Consider the following 15081-nt stretch of genomic DNA (forward strand, 5'->3'; position numbering starts at 1 on the left):
ATGCATCGTAAAAACGGACAAATCCATCTAAAATTCCCATTACAGACTAATCTCAATGAACTGGAACCCAATTAAAAAAAAAAAACCTTAACGTATTTGTACTGTATTTTTCAATTGACAATGCAAATTCCAAGACTTTAAGGATTTGGTTTTTTATGTAATCTCATTGTTTTACATACTTTAGAGAAAATATCAAGTGATTCCAAAGACTTATCACAAATTCAGATCATCCTTTTGACTTTTTTACAAATTGGGATGAGAATTCATATTTGAATAATAATGTGTAGCACTACCAAATATAGGTACCAAAGGAAAAAAATTAATATTCTCTATTTCTTACTAAGTACTGAATATTGACCAATATTTTTAATAAGAATGAAAGCCAATGAGGGAAGTCTTTCAGGTAACTGTAGATTTTGATTAATCTAAAAGTCTCCCCACCTTGCCACATTTTCTCGCATATTCCATCTACCAGTGGACTGAATAGAGAAGCAACTGCTTTCTCAGTATTCCAGGCAAATTCTATCTACTTTGGCACATTTACCAAAAGAAAAGGCACAATAACTTTTGCCCAGTAGTTGCACAATAACTTTTGCCCAGTAGTTGCACAATAAATATTTACTGAGTGTATAGACAGGTAGAGGGATGGATGAAAGGAAGGATGGAAGGGTAAATAAACGAATGCAATACCATGTCAATACAGATATTTTACTTGAGACTTTCCTAAAAAATTAAAATATTCATTTTAGGAGGCAAATATTTATTTTGTCAGTAAAATTCTCTGAATGAAATTTTTTTCAATTGATATGAAGAAATGCCATGCTTATTTCCAATCAGTAAGAACTACTAAATGGTTCTACAAACATCCTCATTGGCCACTGCTGTTCCCTTGTACTTTGCAGATACTCCCATTAGTCAAGGAGTCTCTTGGTTTTAGCAGCTGTATATAGAAAAGGTCACAGGATCATTCAAATATGTAGGACAGCTTGCATATTTGATTTTGCAAAGACTCTCTAACAATTATGGCGTACAGACACAAACTTATCTATACCATGGCCAAATAGGTTTTTAAAGGTTTAAAATAATGCATTTCATTTACATGATACTCAATGAATATAACTGATTATAGCAGTGAAACATTCCGTTCCTTTCACATTATACAACAAAGTGTTCAGTTCCCCAAGTAAATTTCAGTGTAGAATGCACATACCTTGATAGATCCAGAAGTTATGAGAATCAAAAAGGAGACAGCTGAATAAAGGTCACCCTTGTAATTCCTGTAAACAAATTAGGCCAAATTATCCTTCAAACATATGTACAAGCAGGTCCAAAGCAGTCCTTCTATGAGGGAAAGGAAGAGACACATGAGGGATTGGGGTGGGAGGAAGCATGGGTGTTGTGAACCTAAGACTTCATTTTGCAATTCACAAGGAATAATGGGGTCAGTCTCTTAAAAGGTCTGCTTGACACTTCAAACAATCATATTAACTATGTTGCTAATAAAGAATTTAATTAATGATGAGTATACCTAGAGGGCTATGGAATTCTCACCCACAAAGATGTCCCAACTTAACAATACTCAATTATTGCTCAATATACCACTCATTTTGAGACGAAATGCCCACAATTTCAAGTTTTCACCAATGTAAATAATTTATGGTAATTTAAATTTCTTATACTAAAATAGTCCTTTATAGTTTACCAGAAACATTCATATACACATTTCATTTCATCCTCAAAACAATCCTGAGGAAACAGGCTGAGAGGTTAAATGGCTTGCACGGAGTCACATGTGTGGTTCGTGGCAGAGCCAGGACTAGAATTCAGGTCCCCTCACTTTCAGCTCAGTCATTTTTCCAATGTCCCACATGACTTCCTTCATGACAGCTATAAAATTAACTATATGTCTCCATGGGCCACACTTGGTACTGGGCAGTAGGACAGGAAATATGTCCTATAATAATCCCTACTATTTCACCCAACTTGAGAGATACATGTCTCTCTCTCTACATATACACACATGTGTGTATGTGTGTATACATATTTTATTGGCACAGAAATGTTAACAATATATTGATAAATGAAAAAAAGTACATTATAAAGTAATTACATGAGTCCGGCTTTTAAAAAGACATATATGTATGTAAAATATATATGATTTTCATCTTTCTGTGTGTCTATATTTTCTAATTTTTCTATAATGAACATATATTACTCATATATAAAATAGCTATGTTTTAAATTCTTCAAAAATCCATTTTAGGTGGGTGGGGGATGGAGGAAATATGGGGTGGGAGTGAAGGAGGGCACTTGTGATGAGCACTGGGTGTTGTATGGAAGTGTTGAATCACTATACTGTATACCTGAAACTAATATTACATTGCATGTTAACTAATTGGACTTTAAATTAAAAAAAAATAAAACAAAAAAAGCTTCAAAAATCCATTTTAGAAAAGGCAGTGTGGTGAATTAAAACAAAAGAAAAAAGAACAAAAACTTTAAACTTTAGTATTCCAATATTTTATGATTGGCACTCAATTAACCTTATGGCCCTAATTTATAAATCAAGTAATCCCAAAATTTATTCTTTTTATATTGAGGCAAAATCTCAGTAATAAGGGCAAACAATTTAAAAAATTTTTTAAATGTAGGTCAATAACATTATTATCACCTTTGACAAAGATCATCAATGTGACCTTGTAATGATAATAATAGAGTATTATATTATTACTAATGATCTCCATATCCAATATGCTATATATAAATCATTCATAATAGACTGAAGTAGTGCTCTTTATTAGTTGCAATCTAACTGCCTGATGTGCATTTTTTATCACTGTTAATGTTGCTCAAGAAAGGCATAGTTCTGCTCAAGCATTCATGTGGTTCCATAATAGTGCTAAGTTAGAATCTTTCAAGGGAAGACATTTCAGAAAGTACTTAGATCTAGACTACAAAAAAGTATTTCTGGCTCTTCTGCCACATATACCAGAGCAAGTCTGTAGAAATTGGCTTCATACCCATCAGGCTGATTCTGCAAGGAGGTTAGCAAAAAATGCTTTAAAAAATAAACTGCCCTATATGCAGCATTTTGCCTCGGTGAGATACACAGAGAACTGGGAAACAAGAGGGCTTTTAAATGATTTAGTTCTTCTCTGCTCACTTCTCAACTGCCTTCAAACCGGAGTCTTTAGGAAGATATCCTTCCCATTTATGACTAGAGAAGGCCGGTTCATACATGGATCTATATGAGATACCCCAGGTTATTTGCCATCACTTACCAGTTCAAACATGTACCATTCCCTCAACTTTCACCTCTTTATTTCACTCAAGAATTCATTTCCAAAAAAGAAATTGCTGACTGTCTTAATACTACGTGTGGGCTAGGTACCCTTTACGAAAAAAAAAAAAAAAAGTTAGAATGTTTGACAGGACCATCACTGAATGCAACCAAATAATGCACACCAGAGGCAAAAACAGCAGAAGCCACAAATGTTAGAAATGCATGTCACACTACTGACTATTGGTTTTGGAGATAGGCTAGAGACTGCAAGCAGAGTCCTAAAGCCAAATCTGAACGTCTCATTAAGAGTTCATCTAACCCACACTTCAATTAGTGCCACTGCCTCTTGTTTGGTCCTACATAGAGAATAATATTCTACATCCTTCAGTTCTCAGCCTCTTAAAATGAAACCATCATCTGAGATTGGCTGTGGAGATGAAATGCATAAATTGAAGGTGAACGAACAGAAGAATGGTCTAAGAGTCTGGTCCAAAAAATACATATATATATATATATATATATATATATATATATATATATATATATATATATATATATATATATATACACACACACGGATATGCATAATCAAAATATGCATATATGTGTGTATGGATAGATGTCTTTCTCAGATGCATTTAAAAAGTGTAATTCCTATTTGTTTAGGAAATGGGCCATTTTCTACTTGTTTTCAATAATTACTCAATTATATACTAATTATAACAGCTTATTAACACTTTCTATTTTCAAGGGACTTTGGGCTGCATATAGGTCACACTTTATTTTACTAATGAGTATATCTTTAAATATTGCTACACATACTCTGAAAGCCCTAATGCTATTTTTCTAATGGGACGTTGACTCAAAGACCTTGTAGAAAATAATTGTGTTAATAACAGAGATGGTTTCCCCATTACAATGATCAGTGCTCTCAGACAATTAATGCTGCAACACTGTATTGTCACTTTCTTCCTCAGGCCCTAGAGAACTTCTAGGTTTACATTATTGGCTGCAGCTTCTTTTTTTTCTGGCAATATGGGCATTTCTAATGATGAGACCTGCCAAAATTTGTCAATGCTATTTTTCTTCTTTTCCATTAGAGGTGACTGTGGCTGAATAGCCAAGTAATCTATAGTCTAACTTCACTTAATTGTTTTTACTACATGACATGAAGAAATATAGTGAGTAATCACTCCTGCTTTACATGAAGCAAATTGCTAGTGCTCTCCACAGCAATATGAACAATTCTTAACTTGCCTAATCTCCCTTGAACATCCTGTTCAAATCCTGACAGGGTAAACTCAGCCCTCCTTGGTTCTTCAATGACTAAAGACTAGATTGGATCAGTGGATCTCAATTATTTTCCCTGTCTGTATATCTCTTCAAAATAAAGCAGCCAGAGAACAGTTGGCCCCAATTACAACTGGTATATTTCTCTCCCTCTAACACCATCTCTCAAGGAGGACAGGTTTACCCTCTTTGTTATTTATTACCTAAACCTCACTTCTAAGGTGCAATATTTATTTTTGTGTTTTTTGTTTCCTCTTTGTTTTGTAAATGTACTTTTCTTTTTTAAAAGGTTTTATTTATTTGTCAGAGAGATAGAGCACAAGCAGGGGGAGCGGCAGGCAGAGGGGGAAGCAGGCTCCCTTCTGAGCAGGGAGCCCGATGTGGACTCCATCCCAGGACCCTGGGCTCATGGAGGACCCTGGGATCATGACCTGAGCTGAAGGCAGACACTTAACTGACTGAGCCACCCAGGCATCCCGTAAATGTATTTTTCTGCAATGAAAGTTATACAGATTTACTGTAGAAAATCTGGGAAATACTGAAGGTATAAAGGAAAAAAAATCACCTAATACCCACCTTCCCCAAACAGACATAACCAATTTTAGCACTTTGTGCATGGTTTTCCAGTCTTTTTTTTTCTTTCTTACATAGTGGGTAAATATAATTTTGTATCCTGCTTTATCACTTGATAGCATAACATAAACATTTTCCTTTTATCATAAAATATTTGTAAACATCATCTTTAATGGCCATAAATTATTACATTGTCTAGATGTACCATAAATCACTTAGCAAGTCCCTTGTTGAACATTTAGTTTCCTTCATTTTTTTCCACTATTACAAATAATTTCTGGTAAAAATCTTTGCAAATAAAGCTTTTTCTGCACTTTGCATTATTTCTTTAGGAAAAATTCCCAGAAGTAGAATTATTGGGTCAAATGGCTATGAGCATTTTTAAGGCTTTTGCTTCAAATTGCCAAATCTAGACCAACAAACATTTCATCATGTCCTTATATTCATGCATTTATTCAACCAGTACTTATTAAATACCTACTATGTACCAGGCACTGTGCCAGGTGATATGGATGCAGTAGTGAAGAAAACAGACACAAAGTCCATGCCCTCATAGAGCTAATATGCTAATAGATTTGACAAGTTATAAATAAACAGAAGTACAGTGTGATACCAGGTAGTGATGAGAAATATCAGGAAAAACAGAAGCGTATAAAGGCATAGAAAATGAAGAATCATGACAGGACTCATTACATAGGATGGCCAAGGAAGGCCTCTATGATTAAAGAATGTTTCATCAAAGATCTCAATGAAGCAGGAAAGTAAGCTTATAGAAATCTTGGAGAAAATTCATTTCAGGCAGTGGAAATGGCAAGTGCAAAGGCCCTGAGAAACAAAAATGCATGGCATGTTTAAGGAACAAAATGGAGGACAGTGTAGCTAGAATGTTATGACAAGGTTTGGTAGGGAAAATAGTAAGATGCGAGGCCCAATAGAGACCAAATCATGTAGGGCCTTGTAGGCCATGGTAAAGACTTTTAAATTATTTTTTAAATTTTATTTTAAGGGTGAGAAGAAGGCAGCCATTGGAGGGCAAAGAGCAGGAAAATCACAAGATCTTATTTATGTTTTAAAAGGATCACCCTGGGGGCACCTGGGTGGCTCAGTCGGTGAAGCATCTGCCTTCCGCTCAGGTCATGATCCCAGGACCCTGGGATCAAGCCCTGCATCGGGGGCTCCCAGGCTCCAGGGCTCCCGGGAGGAAGGAGCCTACTTCTCCCTCTCCCTCTCCTCCCCCATGCTTGCTCTCGTTCTCTCTCTTGCTCACTCTATCTCTCTCAAATAAATAAAATCTTTAAAAAAAAAAAAAAACAAATAAAAGGATCACCCTGGCTGCTATGTGGGAAATTATAGAGGGGCAAAAATGTATATAGGGGCATAATTAGGAGGCTATTTCAGTATTCTAGGTGAGAGATGATGGTGGTTTGGTCTAAGGTGTTAATGATGAAGGAAGACAAAATGTTTCAGACAGGATATAGTCTGAAGGTATAGTCAACAGCATTTGTTCATTGGTTAGATGTCAGGTGTGAAAAAAGATGAATCAAGGACTCTAAGGTATGGTACTTGAGCAAGTGCACTGAGCATTATCTTACAAAACCAACAAAAAAAAAACAACCTTGTTTTTGTTTGTAATTTGCATTTAAATTATTGAAGATTGAACTTTTTTCACATTTGTTGGCCATATTTATTTCCTTGTATGAATAATCTTTTCATGCATTTGTCTAGATGGCATTTATAAAATCCTTTCCTCCCTTAGCTTCTATTTCACTATTTTCTGGTTTTGCCTCTTACCTCTCTGACCTTAATCTGACTTCCTTTCTCTTGAAGGTTTCTTATTTCACCAACCTCTTAAGTTGAGTGTTTCTCAAGATCTCATCCTTGCTTCTCTTCTTACTCTATATGCCCTCCCTAGGTGAACTCCCCTTCCTATTCCTATGATTTCAACTACTACACTGACCAACGACACAGACCTACCCCACAGTATCTACCCCAGACCTCATCTTCAGATCTGTAATTTCCATCTGTTACAAACCATCTCCATCTGGATGTCTAGATGGTGTCTTACATTAAATAAATTCAAACCTGACCTCATTATCCTCACCAAAACTGACTTTTTCTTCTATGTTCCCTATATTGCTCAATGGTATTACCTAATTTCCCAAGCCAAAGTCACCAAGTCACTCCTCCCTCTCCCTCACCCTCTAAATGTTTTCACTTTCCAAGTCCTGCTAAGGCTACCTTATGAGTGGCTCTCGAATTCCCCACCGCCCATCTTTACTATCACTGCCTTGGTTCATATCCTCGTAATTGCTCACAGTTGCAACACAGTCTCTCAATGACTCACTGTTACTATTCTTAATCCACTTCAATCCATTCTTCATACAGGTGTCATCTTTCTAAAACCCAAAGTTTTTGACCCCCCCCCACTTTAAAGCCCCTCATCTAATTTCAGAGACTCTACTACAACATAGTACATTGCCTGATTTTGGATAAACGGCAGAAAAACAACCATTCTCCAGTATATCTCTCTGTACAGGAAAATCTTAATACATTCATTTACTCCACAAATATATACTAAGCATCTTCTGTGTGTCAGGCACATAGATATAAAACAAGACATTAGCCCTGACCTCCATTCCCCCACCTGCATAGGAAATAAAATGAAACTCTACTATCCTGGGTTGGGATTCTCCCTTGCTAATTTAGTCTTGTGCTCTTTCACAATCCTTTCCCATGTGAAATGTGGTTCCCCATATTCTCTTGACTAAAACATTTTCAGCTGTTCTTTAAAAGCCAATTCAAGGAGTGCCTGGGTGGCTCAGTCGTTAAGCATCTGCCTTCGGCTCAGGTCATGATCCCAGGGTCCTAGGATTGAGCCCCACATTGGGCTCCCTGCTCAGGCGGGAAGCCTGCTTCTCCCTCTCCCATTCCCCCTGCTTGTGTTCCTGCTCTCGCTATCTCTCTTTCTGTCAAATAAATAAATAAAATATTTTTTTAAAAGCCAATTCAAATGACACATCCTTTATAAAACTATATCTACCTTTGAGCTTCCAGAACATTCTAATTATTCCTCTTCTAGAGCATCTGTTACATGATAACAATATACATATAGGTCTGTCTCCTCCATTAGAATCTAAGTTTTTATTTTTATTTTTTATTTTATTTTATTTTTAAGATTTTATTTATTTGCGAGAGAGAGAATGAGAGACAGAGAGCATGAGAGGGAGGAGGGTCAGAGGGAGAAGCAGACTCCCTGCCAAGCAGGGAGCCCGATGCGGGACTCGATCCTGGGACTCCAGGATCATGACCTGAGCCGAAGGCAGTCGCTTAACCAACTGAGCCACCCAGGCGCCCCTAGAATCTAAGTTTTTAAGGTGTCCTTGTATCACTGGGTAAACAGAAGTATTTTTAAAAAGTTTTGGTGAATGAATGAAGAAATGAACAGACGAAGTTTTTTCTTCATGAAGATTGTTTTATGATGTATAATCAAACCCGTGTAATACTGAAGTCTTCAGGAAAAGGACAGTCCATGAGACCTAGAAAGTCTTCGTGGAAAAGACTTGAGACTTCAACACACATTGCCCCAGAAGTCTGTGTAAAGTTGATTCTTTTTCTGCCTTTTCAACAACAAAGAAGTCTCAGGTATTTTGCTAAATATCTGGGACCAGTATTCTCTCATTACATCTATTCTTGTTTTACACATTTCCTCAAACATATTTTATTCCATGTTTTACAGAAATATATTGTTAAAATTTTCTCTATTCTGTGTTGAATTACCCTTAAAATATTTCCGTTGCACTAAATTCTAATTGTTTACATTAAAGTTACCTCACTTTCACAAGTTGTCCAATGCTTCATTAAGGCAATATCTCAAATACGGGAAAAGAACAAAACAATGAAAAAAAATGTAGCACCCTTGTGTTAACACTTCATGGGTTTGAAACCAAAAATAAATGGTGTCACACCTAAGTGTTGACATTTTATTACACTAAACATGAAAGATAAATCACAAATGCACCAACAACGTATGGATATGTGCACAGCTTATATCTGTAATAAAGAATAAAAACCCAGGAAATCAGTGTATTATTTTAGCTTCTACCCAAGATCATTGAGAGAATGTATGAGCCAAAAACAATACAAAGAATAATATTTCCCATTACACTTAGAATTCTCTAGGATACACATAAAGAAATGGTCAGATTTAGAAAAAGAATAAAAAAATTAATCACCGCCAATACTTTAGTGAGTGTCCCAGAGCTTCCTTTGTCATAAACCTATGCACTACCTCAATTCTTAGAAAGAAAGAAAAGAGAAAGAAAGGGAAGGAGTAAGAAATGAGAATGATTTTATTGTTATTTCAAAGCACAAGAGTCTTCTCAAATCTAAGCTATAGGTATCAGTTGGCCAATCAACTGCACAGCCTTCTCCCTTAGAGGTCACTAGATCTCATTAGTGAAATTAATACTATCTTTCCAAAAGGAGTCTCTTATTTGACTTGCATAGTAATGATGTCAATGCTTCCCTACATTGCTTAAAGCTCTAAACATATGAGTCACAATCACAAAGATATATTCATTTCAAGCATAGATTAAGCAAATAAGTGATGTATGTTTCTGTAAATGATGCTTGTGAAATTCATGTCAAAAATGTACATATACTTTTTAATAAATATTCCTTTGGAAAAAAATTCCATCCCCACACATATAAACACAAACATATTTGGGGGATAATTATTAGAGCAGGAGATCACACATCAATATCACTCAAATGCTTGCAATTAAGCAGAGCAGCTTTAAAAAAAGAAAATCATTAATGCTAAAGGGAGGTAATGCACAGAGTATAAATTCGAAACGTTGATCAGAAATATTTTGTTGATAGGAATTGAGTTAGCTAGGAACATTTCAGATTTAGAAGGATTCCAGTCACCCTGTGGTTGTAGTGTATTTATACACCTCTATATTTAAACACAGGTGGTAATTAGCAAGATTGAGACACATTTAATAAGGCATCATCATAGGTGCAAAGGATGTGTAGCATAAGATGAGTTCATTATCAATAACTTCCCTGAATTAATCATCTCTTAGGACATTTAATTTTAAATGTACCTGAAAAAACCTGGATTATTGAGATAGGCCATCTGCAGTATCTTTTTCTAATTTCTCTGAACAACTGAAGAGTTTTCTTAAAATGCCTATATACAGCTGGGACACAGAGATTATAATATCTAATAAACCAAATGACCATCTAATCTGGCACCTTCTCTTTGACAGGTGTCTAAACCAGATAGAGCCATGAGAAGTAATATAAACACTTAGAATCCACCAATTACACAAAACCATGCAACTGGGAAATTTTCTCCTTGACCTTAGCCAATGATCAGATTTTCCCTGAAGTATGTAATGTACTTTTATTTTGGCTGCTTTAAAAATCCTCATTCATACAGGCAATTAAAAACATTAAACTATGATTCCAAACATTAAAATGAAAATGGATTTCCTTTGATATAACCATATAGGGATTCTACTCCAAGTTTTATATATACAACTGCATCAGCATCTTGAATATTCACAATACCTTACATCTAAATAGGAAAATAACTGAAAAGTAAACACACGTAATTTCAAAAGGGAAACTGAGGTGATAACACCAGATCATTATTTGGATGAATAGCCAAAATTCATTGATCAGATATTTGGAACCATCCAGATGACTGCTATTTTACATTGTACATCCAAATGCTAAGCATCTGCTGAAAGGCCAGAACAAACGGACATGATACAGAAGAAGGACACAGACAGATACTAGGAAATCTACATGTTCAACAATGATGATTGACTGAATTTTTCATGTTTTACTCAGATATTTTCATATCACACCAATATGGCGTAAGTAACAAAAATAAACCAATTAACAAAATATATGCAATTCAATACCTCACAAATGGATACCAATATCATCAATATTCCCTAAACTGTAAAAATGTAAATATTATTTTTCCTACATTTTTAAATCACTACTCTATTCTATCATTAATAATTCTGTCTGGGATATTTATATTTTGAAATTCTAGTCAAAATACCTGGTGATATATAAATATAGATCTTCCTTCTTTTTTCATCACCAAAATCCTTTTTGGGAATCACTCTTTCTTAGCCGTAATACAGAAATTTGTTTACAGCCATAAATTCACAGGAAAAAATATTAATTTATCAGGACCCATAGCTGATAATATTGCAAAAGGCTTAACATGGATTGCAATTCAGCTCATATTAGAGTTTGTGATTCCAAAATTCAATTTTGTAAGTCATAATCAGCCACAAAAATGTTACAACAGAATATGAGAAACATTAAAAGGCAATTTCCTCATTGTTGACTACTTATCAACTGACAACTTAGTCCATTAAAATTAAAACAATCAGTATGCTTTAGGGTGACGGGTAAAATGAGTGTTTTACAGATTTCAAATAAATGTTTTCAAATCCATTTGGTCTTTGTAATAAAAAAAATGAGGCATAGATATTTTAATAAAATTGTTTTTATATTTGGAAAGGAAAAATAACCAATCCTACTGGAAAATTCAAGCATCATTTATATTTAACTTTACTATGATTGCTAACTAGGCTTCTTCAAAGTCTACAAAATCATAATTTGAAAGAACATATTTTTTCAATATAATAGCTATTATGAAACTCTTTTACAGCTGTGAATGTCCTCATAGAACAAAAACGCTCTGTAACACACATAAATACCAATAGAAATGCACAAATCAAGCCTCTATTTCTGTGATTATTTTGAAAGAACTGCTTGAGTAGGGTACAAAGAGGGTAAGCGGTAAGATTTTCAGGAAAATGACAGAGATGGCACTGATTTTTGTTCTGCTTAATCATTTATTGCTCACAAATTCAATTCCCCAGCCTTTTACGGTTACTTTCAGGGACCAACAGGCTGGCATGAAATTAAATTAACAAGCAGGTTCCCATCCTGAATTAGTGACTCCCAGCTGTCTGTCCCGTCTAGTTTCCATGGCAGTGGAAGAATCCGTGGAAAATGAGGTGCAGAAAATTTTAAGAAGCCAACATATCAAACTCTTTAAGTTGATTTCTTTAAACCGATGAATCAGTAGCGGGGGCATAGGGGGAAGGTAGAATTGAAGTTAAAGTTTTTAATTTCCTGGCTTGTTGAAAAGACCAGTGTGTTTCTGTTTTTGTAATTGTTAAGGGATGCAAGCAACATCTTACACATTTCATAGAAGGCTGTAGATTCAGGATGGCATATAGTTCATTATGCATTTTATAGTAATCCGAAAGTGTTTAAGGTACTCTGCATTATTTTGAAGTGTTTCATTTTATTTTTGCTTTCTTTTTTTGGCATAGATATTAAGATTCATCAGCCTGTTAAATGACTCCAAACATTCAGAGACTAAGTAAAAAATTCTCTCAACCAACCAGATGTTTGTTTGCATCACCCCAAACAGCTGGATGTTTGACGGAACTTTTCACTCACATATTTGAGATAGAGCCATAGAGACCTGTCATAAGCACCCAGAAAAAAAATACTAATCTTGGCACATACCTACCATAAACACAAGTACAAAGGCTCAGAGTAAGAGCTTCACAGGGAGTGATCCACCAGTATAAAAAGAGATTATTTAACACATTTTTCTATGTCCATTTTCCAATTAACTTCTCCACTCACACAGTTAGAGTAGGGTGGGAATGGAGAACCCAATATTTCAGAATCATTACATCACATTGAAAACATCATCCAAGAGGTAGTGGTTAGTTGGCATATATGCATGTTTCACCATATGCTATTGTTTACCTAAAGTAGAGGCTTGGACAGGAAGTAAAAGTCAGATTTTTTTTAAAAAAATTGTAAATTATCCAAGATTATACTTCCAGGTCTAGAAATGAGTCCTAAAGTTACATAAGAATTTAACAGGCTTTATTTATCAAACTCTAAATTATTATTTTTTAAATATTAGGGATCCAAAATCAACTGTAAAAACATTTACTATCTCCAACTAAAACTAGTTTGCTTTGATTATACACAAAAATGTTAGCAGTCCAATTGATATAAATATTGTTACACAATAATTTTCAGTTTATGCCATCAAATTCCAATTTCCTCAGCCTTATTTTTCATGGGTTCCAAATGTAAGCAATTTTGTTGGTCTTGCTAAATTGTACCACCATGCATCTAGCAAACTACAAAATCTCTATACATCATATAATTGTCATAACAGAATACCATATACTGAAGAGACACCTATGGTTGGACCATCAAGGTTATTAGGAATAATCAAAAGCTGTGTGAAACCTTTTCTAGCATTTACCTGCTCAAACTAAGCACGGTCCTATTTGATATTTACTTTCCTCAGTTCTAAAAAAAAAAAAATCAATGGAAAACAGAAAGAAATAGAAAGAATATATTAAGCCAGGATAACAGAAAGAAATAGAAATAATATATTAAGCCTGGATTCAGAATGTTTTACCTTTTAGGGGAAGGAAAAATAATAGTAATCTACATTCAAAATAGTGGTTTAACCTAATACACAGAACCTGCAGATGATTTAAAACACTTAGTGTATATGGAAACAGTTCTGAAATTTGATTCTTCTTAATTTTTTATAATCAGAACCTACATTCCCAGCTATGGATATATGCTGTTGATCAGAATTGCTAAATACTCTTTCTTACAATATTCTTCATCATTTAATTTGCCTGTAGTTGTGTTAGTAATCCAGTTCAAACCTTTATTCCAAATGGTAAATGAAAGGAAGCTTCTTTTCTTTTTAGGTGTGCATGGATTACTACTTTTGAGGTTAAAGTGACAGGAATTTTAAAAAATATATAAAATTTTAATAAAATTATTATACATGTTTTATGTATGATGCATGGCATTCTTTAGAGATTGTGTGTGTGTGTGTGTGCATGAGTGAGGGAGAGAAAAACTGTGAGTACTATAAAAAATTTGTTTTCATTAAAAATTGAGTATGCAAAGTACTGGTCTTCTTCTGACCTCAGGTCAGTCAGTAAGTGGGTAAATAAATAAATAAATAAATAGTTTGGGAAACCTTAGGGGACTTATTAACTATAATCTATATTAAGCACTTGATAACTAAAAACTGAAACTAATGGACATTTGGGAAAAGCAAGCTTCAAGCAAAAATTACATGCATTCTAATGGCTATCTCTATCAGAATAGAAAAAAAATTTGTTAATTAATACTGAACCTTCTTAACACTTCCAAGTTTTTAAGATTGTCATGGAAAATAAAGTTCAGAGGCAATGTGTCAAAAGAATATTTTGCAGTTTGATGATTTAAAGTAACACTGTACAGAATAAACTTAAATACTGAGCTGTTCTGCTTCAGCAAGAATCTTTGTGTTAAAAGCATCAGAAAGGTACAATGACTATAAAGGAAACTATGATTATGTCAGTGTTATTTATACGTATGATAGCTAAATTGGAACAATGAGACTTCTAGGGTATTTGGACTTGGACTCTGAATTAGGCCTTTGAATGAGACTGTAATTACATACAATCTGATTTTACTTTTTAACACTCCTGTATGTTTGAGTATTTGGAGTCTCGCTTAATCACCCTTACAGCACAATGATTCTACAAAGCCTTCTTTCCTTCAGCCTCATTACATATTATGTTCAGAACTGGGACCCAGAACTAATGGTAAATACTAATTCATGTGTTAAAAATATTCATTTTTCTACTGTGTCTGGCATTGTTCTACGGACTAGATTCTGTTAGTTTTATTATGCAAATGTCAAAATCTCTTTGTAGAGTTGTTTTCCAGAAACACCTGTTTATCAAAAACATTCTGAGGGACAATCTGAGAACTTTCAACTAACATTTAAAGCATGGGTTCATTTTGGAAATTAGCTGAACCCCTGACTTTTATTATCATTAAAAGCT

General features: G+C 34.6%; 1 protein-coding gene across 1 annotated transcript in view; it reads right to left on the reverse strand.

The window, feature by feature from the left end:
• Positions 1-15081, reverse strand: part of TENM1 (teneurin transmembrane protein 1) — a 785963-nt gene that overhangs the window by 767934 nt on the left and 2948 nt on the right. The window contains exon 2 of the mRNA XM_054509125.2: positions 1211-1277. The gene's annotated coding sequence lies outside the window, so the exon portion shown is untranslated. The remainder of the gene's footprint in view (positions 1-1210; positions 1278-15081) is intronic.

This window comes from Mirounga angustirostris, unplaced genomic scaffold, assembly GCF_029215605.1.
Source record: "Mirounga angustirostris isolate CCGP_5_RB_7025 unplaced genomic scaffold, mMirAng1.0.hap1 SCAF_11, whole genome shotgun sequence".
Classification (NCBI taxonomy): Eukaryota; Metazoa; Chordata; class Mammalia; order Carnivora; family Phocidae; genus Mirounga; species Mirounga angustirostris.